Genomic DNA, 21,000 nt, shown 5'->3' with positions numbered 1-21,000 from the left:
TCTGTTTTTAGATCCTGGATGTTTTTGCTCAGTTCCATCATTTGCTTGTTTATGTTTTCCTCTAATTCTTTAAGAGATTTTTTTGTTTCCTCTTTCATGACGTCTGCCTGTTGCTCAAAGTTCTCCTGTATTTCTTTAAGTGATTTTTGCGTTTCCTCCTTATTGGCTTTTGTATGCTCCTGAATTTCTTTTCATTGATTTTTGTGTTTCCCTTGTAAGGGCTTCTAATTTTTGATCCATTTTCTCCTGAATTTCTTTAAGTATGTCCTTCATGTGTTCCTGTATCAGCATCATGACCAGTGATTTTAAATCCAAATCTTGTTTTTCTGGTGTGTTGGGGTATTCAGGACTTGCTATTGTTGGAGAATTGGGTTCCGATGCTGCCATAATGCCTTGGTTTCTGTTAGTAACATTCCTACATTTGCCATTAGCCATCTTGTTCTCCCAGGTGTTAGATGGTCTTATTGTCACTGGCTGGTGCTTCAACCTACTGTGGATCTTTAAGGTTATCTCTGCAACACTGGATGACTGGGTTTCCTCTGGCACAGATTACTGATATGCTGCCTTCCTCTTTTGTGCCTTTGGAGGCCTTCTCAGTCTTGCCTCAAGCAATGCTATACTTATGTTGTCAAGGTCAACCAGGTGTTCTCTGTCTGCTCTATTATGGAGCGATGATGGTGTGGTGGGGTCACTCCCTCTGTTGTTTCTCACATAGGACACATGTCCTGCGATGGACTGGCTTGCAGATGAACCACCTATGTGCTCAGTTCCTGAGTGCAGGCAGACCCCTGGCAGTTTGCACCACCAGAAATCTAAAGCTCAGGGTGATACAGTACCTAGTGACCCTTTTCTGTCCCAGCAGGCAACAAGTATGGCCAGGAGGCTTCTCTCCTTCTGCAGCTCACTGGAATGTACTCTATTTTGTAAACAACAAACAAAAGTATCCTAGGAGATAAAGCCAGGCAGATCTCTGAGTTCAAGACCAACCTGAGACAGAGCATGTTCTAAGTGAAGAAAAACTTGTGTACAGACATGGAGGTACACTCCTTAAATCCCAGGAGACATGCATGCAGATCTCTGAGTTTAGGGTCAACCTATAGAACAAGATCCAGGACAGCCATGCTCAGCAATTGAAAGAGTTGGAAAAGAGCAAGCTAGTGGCAATGCAATAGAATGAGGGGGCCATGTTCCAGCTCCAACAAGCAGCAGAACTCAGCTGCTTCAGTCATGTATCTCTTACTTGACAGTCAAGAGGAGAAGGAAACTACTGGAACAATTGATGCTGGTTAGCTAGAGCTGGAGCTAAGAAATTAGTGGTGACAAAGAAGAGACCAGCATCACTGAGGTGAAATCTTCTGGGTAGTGTTTGCTGAGAGTACAAAAAAAAAAAAAAAAAAGCTGAGTCCCAAATATAGCCAAGGTTGTGCCTTGTACTGTAGCTGGACTTAGAAATGTATAAGAACAACTCACATAGTACTGGTTTTGAAGGCATGAAAAGGGTCAACAGAAAGAAACTGATGCTTGGCATTGTAAGTGGCCAGGAAAGGCCACTGGTGAAGGTGCAAACCCAGTTGATGGTCCAAGACTGAAGGGATCATGAACAGAAATTGAGGCTTGACACCATGAAGGGTGAAGCCTAGCTGCAGAGGAAGATCTTAGCCTATTAAAGATGTCAGTACCATGGGATGACCACCCAAAGCAGCAGCAGCAGTGGAGTAGGGTCAATCAGGGTCTAGTGTGCTACAGAAGGCAAAGCTGGAAAAGTAACCCAAGCCTTTTGGAAGATCCCAGATCATGTGTAAATCCTAGATATTAGAACAAGAAGCTGTAAGGTTGAAGTTGCCTTGAAACCCCCAAGATGTTAGAGATGCTGGAGGCATGGAATACATGCTGTGGAATGCTGTTTATAGAGAGTGGAACCAACCACACAGAATTCTGCTTCAGTCCACAAGTAGATAGGAGTTGAAGATCTGAAGAGCATTTTCATATCAGAGGTGAAATAAGAGATTGGATTTTGCCCAGCTGGGTTTTGAGCTTGCTTTGGTTCAATAATTCCTCGCTATAGTGTTTTGGAATGGTAATGTAAATACTATGATGTTGGAGCTATGTGATCTGCTTTTTTATTTTGATTTTATAGGGAATTAAAGTTAAGTTATTGGATGAATCTCAGAAGAGACTTTGAATTTTGGACATTTTACATTGTTATGACTGTTATAGACTATGGAGATATTTTTATGTTGGACTAAATGCATTTTGCATTATGCTATGGCTAGGTATGGCTCCCATAGACTTAAGTGTTTGAAAAAACCATTGGGGTCTAGGGAGTCCAATACGGTGGTTGAAATATACTTGACTCAGGGAGTGGTACTATTAGGAGGTGTGGCTTTGTTGGAGTCGGTATGGCCTTGTTGGAGAAAGTGTCACTGTTGGGGTGGGCTTTGAGACCCTCCTCCTTGCTTCCTGATGATGCTGAGTTTTCTCTCATTTGCCTTCCAAACAAGATATAGAAATCCCAGTTCCTCTAAGACTATGCTTGCCTAGATACTGCCATGCTTCCTGACATGATATGGATTGAACCTCTGAATCTGTAAGCCAGCTCCAGTTAAATGTTTCTTATAAGAGTTACCTTTGTCATGGTATCTCTTTACAGTAATGGAAACTCTAAGACAGGAGAGTCTCTCCAGTTGAGCTGAGGAGCTCAGGAGCCTCAATCCTGTCCTTCCTCTTCACTTCCTCCCTACTTCTCTTCATTGCTTCTTGACATCTTCTGATGAGTCAGTCACACCAGGTCTCAGACATATAGACACTTTGCCTTTGACTACAGGATGAGGGCTTGGTGGTCCTAAGCACTATGGACTTCAGGACTTACTTATATCACATCCAGTAAGAGCTAACAATGCCTTCCAATTCTTCTTGCCTGGGCCAGCTTATGCAATTCAGGGATAAGGGTACTGTAGTGAAGAGTGAGGCATATGTTTAGTGATGGTGGTTGGGAACAGGGACATAGCTGAGGAGTCCAGCTTGAAGATGATTTCATGCTCTTTCAGGGATTCATCTTGTCTCTAGCATTCCTTCATTCAACTGTTCATCTAGCATGATGTCCTCAGTTCTTTCTGCTCATTCATGATTCCTATGATGTGTGTGTGTGTGTGTGTGTGTGTGTGTGTGTGTGTGTGTGTTGGTGGACAAAGCTGGCTGGCCAGCACTCTTTGGATCCCATCTCCTCTCATGTGGAGCTTACTGTCTTGTCTCAATTCCAGCGAGGTTTATTTGCTCAAGGAGAGGAAGAATATGGTGGCTTTCTCTTAATTTTTATACCTTTTCATTGTTTTGTAATTAATATGTTTTGTAATAAACTAAAAAGTCAAACAATACAGCTTTTTAAAAAATAAACAGTAAATTCCTTTACTTTCCGTGCACCGCGAGATGTGCCTGTGGAAATTCCTGGTTTGTCTTATTGGCCTCACCCTACAGATGATGGGATCCTCCCAGTGAATCCTTCTGCTGACACTGTGCTGCTGATTATAGCATGTGCTGAGCTGTGTTCCAGGACAGATTCCCCTCATAGTTGTGCAGAGTGCTGCATTTCAGAAAAATTACCGCAAGTGAACTCACTAGCCTCCTGGCTGACATTGGGGCTGTTTTCATATCACATGAACTGTAATGTGTTGAAAGTTTCTGGGTAATGACCATGAGTCACTGTCTTCCTGCTGCTACCAAGGTCTTCAGTGCAGGAGCCAGGGTAGGTTTACTGAGGGTGATGTGATCAGTCAACACACACCGATCACATCTTGCTAGAGGCTTGGTTTGGAGCCCTCTTTCTTGGGAACTTGTTCTTTCTGTAAAAAATACAAGCTTTATAATTCGTTGTTTATAAAAACGTGTATAGCTACTTCGTTTGTGTGTTCGCTGTGGGTTCCTTTGTCTCCTAACAATATCTTCTCTGGCTCAGTTCAGCTTCTTGATAAGCTGTCACTTATCAAGATAAGCTGTCACTGCCTTCACAATTCACTTTCAAGTGTAGGGTCATATAAAGGGCCAGACACACAAAATATTTCACATCACATTACTTCCATTTGGTTTAGCTACTAACTGCTCAGTTTTGTAGCTGCTTCTCAATTATTTCCGATGTCTTTTCCAAGGTTCTCAGGTGACTGATGAGATCTTTCTACTGATCTATCAGGAGCATATCCACAATGGAAATAAGAACCTAACAGGGATGTTTCTCCTACCTGTAATGTGGGTACTGTTTCATGAAACATTCTTATTTCCTGGGCCATCTTATCTTCTAACATCTTGTACTTTGGAGTTTCTTTTTGAAGTCTTAGTCTCTGTCCCCAGCTCTGTGAAGCTTTGCTTGTGGTTGCTACTTGGGCTTCCAGGATGCTGTATTCAGCATTGATTCTCCTGTTGTCCTGCTCCTTAGCCTGCTGTTGATCTGCATTGAGGAAACTCCCTTTTGCAAGAGCCCTAAGTCCTTCCCTTAGGCCCACCAGAGTGGTTAGGTGCTGATCTTTTCTTGTCTAGGTGTTGCTGGCTGGCAGGAGAACGCACTGCTTAGTCAGGCTCTCGTCTTTTCTCTGTTTGGGTCAGTGTCCAAGGTTCTCAGAAGATCTGAGCTTGATTTTGATGGTATGCACAGCTTTTCATTTCCTGTGGTAATATGAACAAATAGATGTCCCCAGCACAATACATCCATTCTGATATTAACACATCCTTATAGTATATAGGTTAACTTAATTCTGTTTTTTTCTATAATCCACTGCTTTCAGCCCCTGTTGTTTTTTTCGCATTAATGTTCAGAAAATTTAAAGTTAACAGAGCATTATCTAGTCCATCTCTGAGGATGTTTATTCTTCCTTTTTGCTTTATAAGCATTTCATTTAAGGGGCAATTATATCTGTCTACAACTACTTGTCCTGTAGGCTTGTGTGGTCTATCTGTATTGTGGTTTATGTTATAATATGCAAAGAATTCCTTCATCTTTTTGAAGACACATGAGGTATCATTGTCAGTCTTAATTTATACAAGTATCCACATAATAGCCATTACTTCCTGTCATTGTGCAATTACAGAGTCAGCCTTTTCAGAGCTCAAAGCAATTGGCCATTGAAACCCTGAGAATATATCAAAGGTATGTGTACAAACTATAATTTTTCAAATTCTGCAAAGTGAAACACATTTGTCTTCCAGATTTCATTTCTTTTGGTACACTTGGTGTTACTTACCATGTGTAATGAAATTTTGTTTTGTTGTTTTGGTTTTGGTTTTTTGGGTTTTTTTTACAAAAAAACAAGCAGGATATTTTCTTATATTTACTTGGCTTGTTGCCAAGTAACATGAAAAAATTTAAACTGTAACTGTTAACATGGTATTTTTCACGAAATTTTAAGGCTTCTAACACATATATTTTAATAATTGATCAATTTCTTCATTTCCTCATGCTAGTGGACCTGGCAAGCTTGTATTGGACCAAATGTAGTTCATATTTAATAGATAATTTGTGTCTAATTATTGCAGAGGTATAAAAAACTATGCTAATTCTGAATTATCAGCAGCTTCTATGTGCAAATAATTCTCTCAGCATATTGAGAATCAGAAATTATTTTAAGAGGTTCAGAAGAATCAAATATAACCATTAAGAACTGCATACAGACTTCCGGCAGCGGCAGCTGCGGCGGCCGCAGTGCAGCAGCGGCTGGTCCAGCTGAAGGGCCATCAGCAGTGGAACCAAGGCGACACAGGGTCCAGTTAGGCCCTGCGCCCATGACCACTGACCTTCGCTGACCAGCCGGGCGGCAAGCAGCTGCAGTTGTGCCTTTCCTGCACGGAAGCCACTTCAGAACTTAGCCTCCCACCAGTCAGGAGAGGTGCATCCATCTTGGTTTCAGACTCCAGGGATCGGACAGACTGAGGTACACAAACATAATCCGAGGCCAACACCGCAGTGGTCTGAGCCCGACCGGCATTGGCCTGCACCCAGGCCCTGGGCTGGTCAGGGGGCCATCGGGGTGCCAACCCAGCCAGGAGGTTTTTGCCCAGGCCAACGCGCACACCGCCATTTTGCCTGCAGGACGACAGAGAGCTCTGGCGGGCAGACTTGTAACAGACATAGCCTGAGGCTAACAAAGCGGGGGTCTAGGCCCCAAAAGGCACAGGACTGACTCCAAGAACTGGGAGGCTTGGTGGGCCATCTGTGAGTCAACCCGCCCAGGAGGTTGTTAGCACAGCAGACTCTCCCAGCACTTTCAGGGAGCGCGGGCGTGCACGCCCACCATCCTAGTCACCTGGCGGACCCAATTAACAGTCATAGCCCTAGGGGAACTTTGCTTGGACCTTGGCCTCCCAGGCTTTTGCCTGGACTCAGGGACTGGGCGGCCAGGCTAACCTTGTGTGCGCCAGCCCGGTTGGCGGATCGGCTGCCCAGCGGAGTGAGCAGAACACAGGGGAGGTCACTGCAGCATACACCGTCAGCACTCCCTGAGGGTGCACACAGGCTCCATCTGGTCCACAAACACAATCTGGGGCAAGGCCTCAGGCGGAAGCCCTCAGCTCTACTCTCTCCGCTTCCGGATCCAGATCAGCCTGGACTGCAGCACCACATCTCCAAGTCCTGCAAGAGGCTAGCTGGGCTTCCGGGCAGCCAGCTGGGAGAAGTCAGTGTGCTCCAGTGAATCCAGCAGGCCCCAGCGGGAGCCTTCGGGTGCCTGCTTTGGGATCTGAACAGCCTGGGCAGCAGCACCCTGTCTACAAGCAGTGCAGGAGGTAAGCTGTGCCCCAGAGGCCAACTGGGAAGGGGCAGCTTGCACTGGTGAGTCCAGCACTGACAAGACAAACTAACACCAGTGAGAACTAGATGGCAAAAGGCAAACGCAGGAACGACGTCACTAACAGAAATCAAGGCAATATGGCAACATATGAACCCAATTCTCCTCTACCAACATGTCCTGGATAACCCATCACACCAGTAAAACAAGATTTGGATTTAAAATCACTGGTCATGATGCTGGTACAGGAACACATGAAGGACATACTTAAAGAAATTCAGGAGAAAATGGATCAAAAGTTAGAAGCCCTTGCAAGGGAAACACAAAAATCATTGAAAGAAATCCAGGAGAATACAAAAGCCAACAAAAAGGAAATGCAAAAAACACTTAAAGAAATACAGGAGAACTTTGGTCAACAGGCTGAGGTCATGAAAGATGAAACACAAAAATCTCTTAAAGAAATACAGGAGAACTTTGGTCAACAGGCTGAGGTCATGAAAGAGGAAACACAAAAATCTCTTAAAGAATTGCAGGAAAGCACAAACAAGCAAGTGAAGGAGCTAAGCAAAACCATCCAGGATCTAAAATCAGAAGTAGAAACAACTAAGAAAACTCAAAAGGAGACAACTTTGGAGATAGAAAGCCTTGGGAAGAAATCAGGGGACAGAGATGCAAATATCAACAACAGAATACAAGAGATAGAAGAAAGAATCTCAGATGCTGAAGATTCCATAGAAACCATGGACTCAACAGTTAAAGAAAATGCAAAATGCAAAAAGCTTGCAACCCAAAATATCCAGGAAATCCAGGACACAATGAGAAGACCAAACCTAAGGATTATAGGCATAGATGAGAGTGAAGATTTACACCTTAAAGGGCCAGCAAATATCTTCAATAAAATTATGGAAGAAAACTTCCCTAATCTAAAGAGAGAGATGCCCATGAATATACAAGAAGCCTACAGAACTCCAAACAGACTGGACCAGAACAGAAATACTTCCCGTCACATAATAATCAAAACACCAAATGTTCTAAACAAAGAAAGAATACTAAAGGCAGTAAGAGAAAAAGGCCAAGTAACATATAAAGGAAGACCTATCAGAATCACAGCAGACTTTTCACCTGAGACTATGAAGGCTAGAAGGTCCTGGGCAGATCTCATGCAGACTCTAAGAGAACACAAATGCCAACCAAAACTACTATATCCAGCAAAACTCTCAATCACCATAGATGGAGAAACTAAGATATTTCATGACAAAACCAAGTTTACCCAATATCTATCCACAAACCCAGCCCTAAAAAGGATAATAGGAGGACAACACCAATACAAGGAGGGAAACTTCACCCTGGAAAAAGCAAGATAGTAACCTTTCATCAAACCCAAAAGATGTTAAGCATTCAAATTTAAAAAATAACGTCAAAAATGATAGGAAGTAACAATCACTATTCCTTAATATCTCTTAACATCAATGGACTTAATGCCCCAATAAAAAGACACAGACTAACTGAATGGATACGTAAACAGGACCCTACATTTTGCTGCTTACAGGAAACACACCTCAGGGTCAAAGACAAACACTACCTTAGAGTAAAAGGCTGGAAGACAATTTTACAAGCAAATGGTCTCAGGAAACAAGCTGGAGTAGCCATTTTAATATCAGATAAAATTGACTTTCAAACCAAAGTCATCAAAACAGACCATGAGGGACACTTCTTGCTGGTCAAAGGAAAAATACAAAAAGAAGAACTGTCAATCCTGAACATCTATGCCCCAAATGCAAGGGCACCCTCTTTCGTAAAAGAAACTTTATTAAAACTAAAAGCACACATTGCACCTAACACAATAATTGTGGGTGACTTCAACACTGCACTTTCCTCAATGGACCGATCAGGAAAACAGAAACTAAACAGGGACACAATGAAACTAATTGAAGCTTTGGACCAATTAGATTTAACAGATATATATAGAACATTCTATCCTAAAACAAAAGAATATACCTTTTTCTCAGCACCTCATGGTACCTTCTCTAAAATCGACCATATAATTGGTCACAAGACAGACCTCAACAAAAATAAGAAGATAGAACTAATCCCATGCCTCCTATCTGATCACTATGGAGTAAAAGTGGTCTTCAATAGCAACAGAAACAACAGAAAACCCACATACACGTGGAAACTGAACAATACTCTACTCAATGATAGCTTGGTCAAGGAAGAAATTAAGAAAGAAATTAAAGACTTTTTAGAACACAATGAAAATGAAAACACAACATACCCAAATCTATGGGACACAATGAAAGCAGTGCTAAGAGGAAAACTCATAGCCCTGAGTGCCTCCAAAAAGAATATGGAGAGAGCATACATTACCAGCTTAATGACACCCCTGAAAGCCCTAGAACAAAAAGAAGCTATTTCGCCCAGGAGGAGTAGAAGGCAGGAAATCATCAAACTCAGGGCCGAAGTCAATCACGTAGAAACAAAGAGAACCATACAAAAAAATCAACAAAACCAGGAGCTGGTTCTTTGAGAAAATCAACAAGCTAGATAAACCCTTAGCCAGACTGATCAAAGGGCACAGAGAAAGTATCCAAATTAACAAACTTAGAAATGAAAAGGGAGATATAACAATGGAAACTGAGGAAATCCAAAAAATCATCAGATCCTACTACAAGAGCCTGTACTCAACACAACTGGAGAATCTGGAGGAAATGGACAATTTCCTTGACAGATACCAAATACCAAAATTAAATCAGGACCAACTAGACCATCTAAACAGTCCCATAACGCCTAAAGAAATAGAAGGAATCATAGAAAGTCTTCCAACCAAAAAAAGCACAGGACCAGATGGCTTCAGTGCAGAATTCTACCAGACCTTCAAAGAAGAGTTAACACCAATACTCTTCAAACTATTCCACAAAATAGAAACAGAAGGAACACTACCCAATTCCTTCTACGAAGCCACAATTACGCTGATACCAAAGCCACAAAAAGATCCAACAAAGAAAGAGAACTTCAGACCAATTTCCCTTATGAACATAGATGCAAAATTCCTCAATAAAATTCTTGCCAACCGAATCCAAGAACACATCAAAACGATCATCCACCATGATCAAGTAGGCTTTATCCCGGGAATGCAGGGTTGGTTCAATATACGGAAATCCATCAATACAATCCACTACATAAACAAACTCAAAGAACAAAACCACATGGTCATTTCATTGGATGCTGAAAAAGCATTTGACAAAATTCAGCATCCTTTCATGCTTAAAGTCTTGGAGAGAATAGGAATTCAAGGACCATACCTAAACATAGTAAAAGCAATATAGAGCAAACCGGTAGCCAGCATCAAACTAAATGGAGAGAAACTTGAAGCAATCCCACTGAAATCAGGGACCAGACAAGGCTGCCCCCTTTCTTCTTATCTTTTCAATATTGTACTTGAGGTACTAGCTCGGGCAATTCGACAACATAAGGAGGTCAAAGGGATACAAATTGGAAAGGAAGAAGTCAAACTATCATTATTTGCAGACGACATGATCGTCTACCTAAGTGACCCAAAGAACTCCACTAGAGAGCTCCTACAGCTGATAAACAACTTCAGCAAAGTGGCAGGTTATAAAATCAACTCAAGCAAAGCAGTGGCCTTCCTATACTCAAAAGATAAGCAGACTGAGAAAGAAATTAGGGAAATGACCCCCTTCACAATAGCCACAAACAGTATAAAGTATCTTGGGGTGACTCTTACCAAACATGTGAAATATCTGTATGACAAGAACTTCAAGACTCTGAAAAAGGAAATGGAAGAAGACCTCAAAAAATGGGAAAAACCTCCCATGCTCATGGATCGGTAGAATCAAAAGAGTTAAAATGGCCATTTTGCCTAAAGCACTATACAGATTCAATGCAATACCCATCAAAATCCCAACTCAATTCTTCACAGAGTTAGAAAGAGCAATTATCAAATTCATCTGGAACAACAAAAAACCCAGGATAGCTAAAACTATTCTCAGCAACAAAAGAAAATCTGGGGGAATCAGTATCCCTGACCTCAAGCAATACTACAGAGCAATAGTGTTAAAAACTGCATGGTATTGGTACAGTGACAGGCAGGAGGATCAATGGAACAGGATTGAAGATCCAGAAATGAACCCACACACCTATGGCCACTTGATCCTCGACAAAGAGGCTAAAAACATCCAATGGAAAAAAGATAGCCTTTTCAACAAATGGTGCTGGTTCAACTGGAGGTCAGCATGCAGAGGAATGCGAATTGATCCATCCTTGTCTCCTTGTACTAAGCTCAAATCCAAATGGATCAAGGACCTCCACATAAAGCCAGACACTCTGAAGCTAATAGAAAAGTAACTGGGGAAGACTCTTGAGGACATCAGTACAGGGAGAAAGTTTCTGAACAGAACACCAATAGCGTATGCTCTAAGAGCAAGAATTGACAAATGGGACCTCATAAAATTACAAAGTTTCTGTAAGGCAAAGGACACCATCAAGAGGACAAATCGGCAACCAACAAATTGGGAAAAGATCTTCACCAATCCTACATCAGATAGAGGGCTAATATCCAATATATATAAAGAACTCAAGAAGTTAGACCCCAGAAAACCAAACAACCCTATTAAAAAATGGGGTACAGAGTTAAACAAAGAATTCTCACCTGAAGAACTTCGGATGGCGGAGAAGCATCCTAAAAAATGCTCAACTTCATTAGTCATTAGGGAAATGCAAATCAAAACAACCCTAAGATTTCATCTTACACCAGTCAGAATGGCTAAGATTAAAAATTCAGGAGACTGCAGGTGTTGGAGAGGGTATGGAGAAAGAGGAACACTCCTCCACTGCTGGTGGGGTTGCAAATTGGTACAACCACTCTGGAAAGCAGTCTGGCGTTTCCTCCGAAAACTGGGCACCTCACTTCCAGAAGATCCTGCTATACCACTCCTGGGCATATACCCAGAAGAATCCCCACCATGTAATAAGGATACATGCTCTACTATGTTCATAGCAGCCCTATTTATAATTGCCAGATGCTGGAAAGAACCCAGGTATCCCTCAACAGAAGAGTGGATGCGGAAAAATGTGGTATATCTACACAATGGAGTACTATTCAGCCATTAGAAACAATGAATTCATGAAATTCTTAGGCAAATGGATGGAGCTAGAGAATATCATACTAAGTGAGGTAACCCAGACTCAAAAGGTGAATCATGGTATGCACTCACTAATAAGTGGATATTAACCTAGAAAACTGGAATACCCAAAACATAATCCACACATCAAATGAGGTACAAGAAGAAAGGAGGAATGGCCCCTGGTTCTGGAAAGACTCAGTGAAACAGTATTCGGCAAAACCAGAACGGGGAAGTGGGAAAGGGTGGGTGGGAGGACAGGGGAAGAGAAGGGGGCTTACAGGGCTTTCGGGGAGTGGGGGTGCTAGAAAAGGGAAATTATTTGAAATGTAAATAAATTATATCGAATAAAAAAAAAGAGACAGGAAAAAAAAGAACTGCATACAATTATTTTTTGAACTGAGTAAATGGACTTTGGACTACTTTGCTTAACTTGTCTGCTTTGTTGGTATTGGTACAGTGACAGGCAGGAGGATCAATGGAACAGGATTGAAGATCCAGAAATGAACCCACACACCTATGGCCACTTGATCCTCGACAAAAAGGCTGAAAACATCCAATGGAAAAAAGATAGCCTTTTCAACAAATGGTGCTGGTTCAACTGGAGGTCAGCATGCAGAAGAATGCGAATTGATCCATCCTTGTCTCCTTGTACTAAGCTCAAATCCAAATGGATCAAGGACCTCCACATAAAGCCAGACACTCTGAAGCTAATAGAAAAGAAACTGGGGAAGACCCTTGAGGACATCGGTACAGGGAGAAAGTTTCTGAACAGAACACCAATAGCGTATGCTCTAAGAGCAAGAATTGACAAATGGGACCTCATAAAATAACAAAGTTTTTGTAAGGCAAAGGGCACCATCAAGAGGACAAATCAGCAACCAACAAATTGGGAAAAGATCTTCACCAATCCTACATCAGATAGAGGGCTAATATCCAATATTTATAAAGAACTCAAGAAGTTAGACTCCAGAAAATTGAACAACCCTATTAAAAAATGGGGTACAGAGTTAAACAAAGAATTCTCACCTGAAGAACTTCGGATGGTGGAGAAGCATCTTAAAAAATGCTCAACTTCATTAGTCATTAGGGAAATGCAAATCAAAACAACCCTGAGATTTCACCTTACACCAGTCAGAATGGCTAAGATTAAAAATTCAGGAGACAGCAGGTGTTGGAGAGGGTGTGGAGAAAGAGGAACACTCCTCCACTGCTGGTGGGGTTACAAATTGGTACAACCACTCTGGAAATCAGTCTGGTGGTTCCTCCGAAAACTGGGCACCTCACTTCCAGAAGATCCTGCTATACCACTCCTGGGCATCAACCCAGAGGATTCCCCACCATATAATAAGGATACATGCTCTACTATGTTCATAGCAGCCCTATTTATAATTGCCAGATACTGGAAAGAACCCAGGTATCCCTCAACAGAAGAGTGGATGCAAAAAATGTGGTATATATACACAATATATATTCCGCCATTAGAAACAATGAATTCATGAAATTCTTAGGCAAATGGATGGAGCTAGAGAACAGCATACTAAGTGAGGTAACCCAAACTCAAAAGGTGAATCATGGTATGCACTCACTAATAAGTGGATATTAACCTAGAAAACTGGAATACCCAAAACATAATCTACACATCAAATGAGGTACAAGAAGAAAGGAAGTGTGGCCCCTTGTTCTGGAAAGACTCAGTGACGCAGTATTCGGCAAAACCAGAACGGGGAAATGGGAAGGGGTGGGTGGGAGGACGGGGAGAGAGGGGGCTTACGGGACTTTCGGGGAGTGGGGGGCTAGAAAAGGGGAAATCATTTGAAATGTAAATAAAAAATATATCGAATTAAAAAAAAACTTTTCTGCTTTGTAACTGGCCATTCTCAATTTATTTGCATATAAATGTATAAAATGTAGGCACTTCAGAAATTGTCATTACCTTTACAATACAGGGTAGAATTCATTTTAGTTCTTTTTAAAAATAAGAGGCACTTGCTTTTAGGATATTTGATGGTTAGTTTCTCCCAAAGAGATGCTACAAGCTCTTTGTCAATCTTCATTGATTACCCATAATGAAGTAATCTCAGCATTAGTATAAAGCACTATGATTTCTGCTGGGTCTATTCCTGATAAATAATGTAGTCTTATTCTTTCTCTTATAATTTAGTAAGAAACCTTTTCTTTGTAAGTCTAATTTTTTACTTTTTGTGCTATGAAAATCCATCTAAAATACTATCTTTCATTTGTGTAATGAGCCCAGTCGGAAAAGCTGTGGAAGGTAAAATAAAGCCCAAGATGGCATCCATGAGACCCATATGTGCATCTCAAGTTGCTTTTCTATTAAAGCTAACACTTTTTCAGCTTCCTTTGATAGCTGTTTTGGACTAAGTCTGAATCTCCTTGTAATGTTTGAAACAAATTACCTAACTCATGCATAGTTACTCCAATGGTGGTCCATATCCAATTAATACCTCTAATTAAGTTTGAAAATCATGTAGAATTTGCAACTGATCTCTTCTGATCTGTACCTTCTCTGGTTGAATTTTTGTTGATTAATTTTAAAGCCTAGATAGTGGATAAATCTCTATTTTTTCAGAAGCAATGTAAAAACTCTAACAAGGCAAAAATTCTTTTTGTTTGATCTGAATCAGCCAACAAAATATTCAGGTAATGGTAAATAATGGATTGAGAAATTTGCCTACAAATTATTTCTAGCCCAAAATAATTGACATAAAGTTGGACTGTTTAACATACCTTGCTGAAGAACCTTCCACATTGTTATCTTTTTACAAAGTTGAGCATTATTTATTACATGTAAGTACTGTGAAGGCAAATTTTTCCTTATCCTGCTCTTACAAAGGGATAGTGAAAAAAGCTACTAAATCAATTACTATCATGGGCCATGCCTTACGTAGTAAAGAAAGTAGAGCAATTCCATCTGCAATGGACACTCATTGGTTGGATTACTCTATTCACAGCTCTCAAATCTGTTAACATTCTCCACTTTCATAATTTCTTTTTCATAATAATTGCACGGGAATTCCATGGGCTGGTAGACTTTTCTATATGTTGAGTGTCCATCTGCTCTTGTACCAGCTGCGCAAGGGTGAGAAATTTTTCTTAGTTAAGGGCCACTGCTCTACTCACAGGCTTGTTGGTCAACCCTTTTAATGGTAGGAGCATTGGTATAATTGCCCAGTGTGGCCTCTCTTATCAATTTGTAATTTCAACCCCTGTCGTGTCCTGGTTTTGGACAATCTGCACAATCTGGGGTTGTCCTGGATAACATTTTTTTAAACCTTCTACTGGCGCATCTCTCATCTCACCCCTTATTTTAGGGATTGTCTTAGGTATTGAGTGGACATTAATCTGAGTTCCTCACTGCTGTAAGAGATCTTGCCCCCATAAATTTAAGGCTATGTCACATCAGGCATCAACTTTCCTATTTGACCTTCTGGTCCCACACATTTAAGCCCCACACATTTTTTATCTTAGACATCTTTGCAATTCCTAGAAACTGGGTATAAACTTTTTGAAGTAGCCATTCTGAATCCCAAGATTTCTGTTATATCAGCTCGTGTAGCTACCAAACCTCTTTCAATGTCATTCACTTATAACATTGATTTTGGTCTCTGATCATCAACAACTGTTTACCAGGACAAATGCTTTCCAGTACTTCCAAACCCTCCAGATATTTCTCCTGGAGCAGCTTTGCCTTTATATAGGGAAACATTAACAGCTGAGCCATCCTATCACATGTTAAATTGCATATCTTTTTTTAATATAGGCCATTATTTTAAAGGGAAATCTATAATTTCTAGATGTTCAATGAATCCTTGTAGATAATGTATAACTTAGAACTTTTAGGGAGAATGTAGATGTTTATCTATGGACAAGTCTAGAACAGCACTGTCTGTAGTAGCATGTATTACATCTGCTTTACTTAGTTTTCTACCTGTTTGTTATTTCTTCACTGACAAGAGGGAAACTGCTCAAACATTTTGCTGCAGCAGCCTCGAGGTAGGCCCCCTCATATAGTTTCCCAATGGCAAGACATTGCCTTGGAAATCTCTCTTGGACCTATGCTCATTGGTCCAATGGTAACCCTTGCCACATCATCTGCACCCTCTGGAAGTCTAGGCCTTCTGAATTATATTTTGGAAGACCATTGCCCTAAAAGATGCCTTGTTCACAATTTTGTTTCAAACATCCATATTTTCAGCAAAACAGCAGGACTTTCAATGCGGGAGACCTCTAGCTATGCTTGACCTATTATATTAGCAGGGTATATGTTAGAACCAATAACATTCATATTCTTATTCTATTTATCTATTTGTGTTGCCTGTGCCTTTAGAGGTCTTATGACTTTTTGCACTCTACATATGCACTTTTGAATTATAGGGTCTCTATCAATACTTGTATCAGGGTATGATATAGACTTATTTACTGATGAGATCAATCTTTATTTTAAAAAAAAAAGGAATCAATGAAGGCTTCTTGAGAACCTTGGGTAATTTCTGTAAATATTGTGGATTTCTTTCCTTGCTTGTCAACTTTGTCCCATGCTCTTAAAGAAACATTGTTCTATGATTGTACCTTCATCTTCGACCTGTTCCTATCAACTGATCCCTCACCAAATCAATTCCTATTGTTCTATTGTGCTGTTCTAAATTCCAGGCTTCTATTCCCCATGACAACCATTGCAATTAAGGACCAGCCTCTACTACAGCTGTTACCAATTCCCTCCAGTCTTGGGGAATTCATCTATTTTGAGTAGTCCAATTTAGACCATGTTTCTCATACAGTGCATGCATTGAAACACTGCTTAACAGTTCATGTGTCTTCTCTACTCTTGGTGATAGTGACTGCCTAGTAGAAGATCATGGTGCTCACTGTGCCTTCTCAATATTCCTGGATTGTTTTCCTCATTGCCTCCTGCCATTTTCTTTTCTGCTTTGCCTAATCTTGGCTCAGTTAACATTGGCCTTTGTGTTTGGCCTGGATTTTACTAGAGATACTGAGTTGCTTGGAGTTGCATCTGAATCCAGAAGAATTCCCATAGCTATGCTGAGGTACAATAACAGGACTGCTCCAGACAGACCCATAGGCTCATGATAGTGTAAAGCACTCACCTTGAATTTGGTCTTTAGCACTCTGTACTGTTATTCAAAATGATTTGATCTAAGTTAAAATCATCCTCAATAAAGGTTGAGAAAAATGAGGACTTTCAGGCATTGCTGGAGTTGTCAAACAAGGTAGCCCTGTCAGAAGCTATGTACAACTCTTCAGAAAGGTGAACTGTAGTCTTCACTGGGCCAGCAACACAAGAACAAGAAGTAGGTGCCCACAGAGAAACTATGGAACGTCAGAGTTGCAGTGGTATATCTCAGAGCAGCCCTGAAGGAGAAACTACGCAGATATTCATTGCCAAGGAGTGAAAAAATACAATATAGTACAGCCCTTCCATGGACTATTGCTCAGTGTGAGATAACACGTGCAAGCATTTGGCCTTCAACTAGTCAGCCTGATCTTATTCAAAATATCCCTGACACAATCACTTTACAGGAAGAAAAGTTTTATTTTGGCTCCTGGTCATGGAGATTTTCTAATTTTTTGGGCTTATAACTTCAGTTCCAACGTCAGGCAGTCTATGCTAAAGGGAGCTGCTTTTGGAGGAAGCTGCTCACCTTGGAGGAACTGGGAAACAGTGAACAAGAACAAGATGCTGGTCCTCCACCACCCAGTGGTCCTGTGCTGGCAAGCAAGCCTACTATTTACAGGTTTGGTAGTGTGCTAAGCAGGCATGGCTAACTGGCCAAGACCCAAGGTGTCTATATCCATTAGGTATACAGGGAAAGCACTCATTGACTGAGCTGTATGTATCCCAAGCCTACTATGTTCCTATCCCATCCAAGAAATATTAGAGAAATTTGTTTCTTTCTTTCTTTGTTTTTTTCTTGTCCAGCACAGTGTGTAGTCCATACTTCAGTTTCTAGTAGTTTTTTTAAGATAAAAAAAAAAAAAAAAAACCTAGGCCTACATAGTGGCACTATTTCCTTGGGATTCAGGGATTGACCTCAACTGAAAATTAGTGCTCGATTGTCCAGCAGAATAGAGCTAATTCAGACTCTGCAGCTGACATGGCAGGACATCAACAGGCCCATCAATGTCCCTTCCTTCTCCAGGTCTAGAATTCTCTAGCATGAGGATTTAGCACAGCCCAGGATGCGAGTTACCTTAGAAAGAAATGCTGTTGCAGGAGCACTGAGTGTGCAAAGCAAGTAAGCCACCATTGCATCTAATCCCTAGCACACATGCCAATCCTGGGTGGGTTTTCTTCCTTTACTTGGGTTTTCTATGTGCAAATAGACCCTGATTTTTTCTAGCTTGAGGCCCAGCAACAGTGTTTCTGGGTCTCATTGCCTTTCCTTCACTAACAGAACTATTTAGAACTATTTAGAGAACTGAGGCATGAAAGAAAGCCACAGACAACATAAACACAACATTTTATACTCTAGGATCAAAGCCTCATCAGAAAAAGACACCTCCTGTAGCTGTGAAATTACCAGTGAAGCAAATCTTAATTGAACTCTAAGGCATGCAGCCCTAATCTGAAGCATGAGTCTTTTGGATAACTATTGCAAGAGAAAAGAATGCATCAGAAATTAGCTTCAGATATAGCAACCAAAAACAAGAGTTACTCAGAACCTTGACACCCACCAGCAATAAGCAGCACAACAAGAAGGAGTTGGTTGGCACAGTTCCTCTATCTGGGGCTTTGGGAAGTTGACTGAATCCTCAGCAGTTATATGAGGTGAGACATCTGTGACAGAAGACTATATTGATGTCACACTGTTTTTTAGACAGACTATACCAAAGAGTGTCATATTTCTACAGAACACTATTGATACTATTTCACAGAACACACATGTGATACTGAAGTCAATGATCTACAGAGATGACTGCAATCCCTCACTCCTTGCATTAGTAAATTGTTCTTCCATAAGAAAAATCACTGTATAGTCTTAAGTTTCATAGCCTGGACTAAAGTGACTAGTCCTGAGAAAGGTTTGATAAGAGGACAACTGAGTTTTAATTGACATTTTTGGATAAGCAGATTTTCCCCCATAGAATTTTGTGTCTCAAATAAACACACAGAGGCTTGTATTGGCTCAAAGGATAACATAGTGATACAGGATTAACCTGCTGTAGATGTTATTCATTTTCACATGTCAAAGGCTATGCGTATTATACCATCAGTGGGTGGTAATTCATCAGGAAGCATTACTTGGGGTTACAATGAATTTTCTAAGAGCTACCACACAGTGATAATCCCATGGCCAATAGGGACTAGCAATAACTTGACCTAGAAACATCAAATAATGTGATGTTCAAGAGTTATGTAGAATGATTCTAGATATTGTTAAATCAGCTAAAAAAAAAAACATGTATATAGAAAACGCCATTCCAAAATAATCCATAGACATTGTGGTAACCTACATCCAGTACAAATAGGTTGATTCCCAGACCCATAGATTGTGATAAGATGGAAATGACTATAAAATAAAGCAATGTGGAAGTGACTAGATAGTCACAGCAAACATGACCTTCATGGGCATGTACTGAGCTCTTCATCCAATGTTCTGTCTGTAGATAATGAGATTTAAGTAAGAACTTAGATGACCAAAATATCAAGATCAAAGATAATACTGAGCTTTCAGATCAATCAACACTTGCTGAGTATTTTGAAAAACCAGTTCAAGGACTCCACAGATTATTCACCATACAGCCCTGAATCAAAATGAAAAGAATAATGGAGGATATTAGGTGGTTAATCTATGTGCATTGGGTTTTCTATGTGCAAATAGACCCTGATTTTTTCTAGCTTGAGGCCCAGCAACAGTGTTTCTGGGTCTCATTGCCTTTCCTTCACTAACAGAACTATTTAGAGAACTGAGGCATGAAAGAAAGCCACAGACAACATAAACACAACATTTTATACTCTAGGATCAAAGCCTCATCAGAAAAAGACACCTTCTGTAGCTGTGAAATTACCAGTGAAGCAAATCCTAATTGAACTCTAAGGCATGCAGCCCTAATCTGAAGCATGAATCTTTTGGATAACTATTGCAAGAGAAAAGAATGCATCAGAAATTAGCTTCAGATATAGAAACCAAAAACAAGAGTTACTCAGAACCTTGACACCCACCAGCAATAAGCAGCACAACAAGAAGTTGTGTTATTGTGTTAAGATATGGTGTAATTTTGTGTTATTATGTGTGTTATGTCTTCTCACCTAGATATCTGATCATTTATACTAGTGAGGTTTCATTGCTATGACACAATCTATGAGAGAAATCAACTTTAAAAGGAAGGTGTGATGCCAGGAACGATCTAGGAGAAGATAAAAATAGCAGGTGATCTTTCTGAGATGGTTTCCCATGGACTATAAAGGTACAGATTCATTTCTTCAGGAAAGGCTGAAGAGTTTACATTTTAAGAAAGATCCTTGCTATTAGTATACTTCCCTGTTGATATTATATATATAAAACAATCTTTAGGTATTACCTGACCTTTTTGAGCAGATTTCTGCAGAACAATGAAGATGTACTGTCTTGTAGTCATGCTATCTAGACAAAGAGATTATTTCTTGATTCTTAATGATGACCCTATAAGAATTCCTAAAATTATATTAGTAAAAAATATTAGTAAATATAATCTTTTATAATAGGACTGCTTTAAGTCCTCTCAGATAATCAAAACTCTCTGATAATCAAAAGTGAGATTGTCATAGGACAAGAATATATGAATGTGTGTATGTGTGTGTGTGCATACACATACATATACACAAACATATGTAACACAATTCATATACATAGGTAAACACACAGAGAGAGACATACACGTACACACATGGCTCATTCACTAAAGGTGTAGCTATAGAAGCATAAGGACCTGAATTTCATCCTCCAGAACCCAGGTTGCAACATATACTCACAGTCTCAGCATAGGAGAGCCAGAGGCAGGAGAATCCCATTGACTTGCTGGTCTGCCAATTTAAGCAAATCAACAAACTCCCTATGTTCAGAAACAAA

This window comes from Apodemus sylvaticus, chromosome 8 (assembly GCF_947179515.1).
Source record: "Apodemus sylvaticus chromosome 8, mApoSyl1.1, whole genome shotgun sequence".
Classification (NCBI taxonomy): Eukaryota; Metazoa; Chordata; class Mammalia; order Rodentia; family Muridae; genus Apodemus; species Apodemus sylvaticus.
This window is presented reverse-complemented; position numbering follows the sequence as displayed.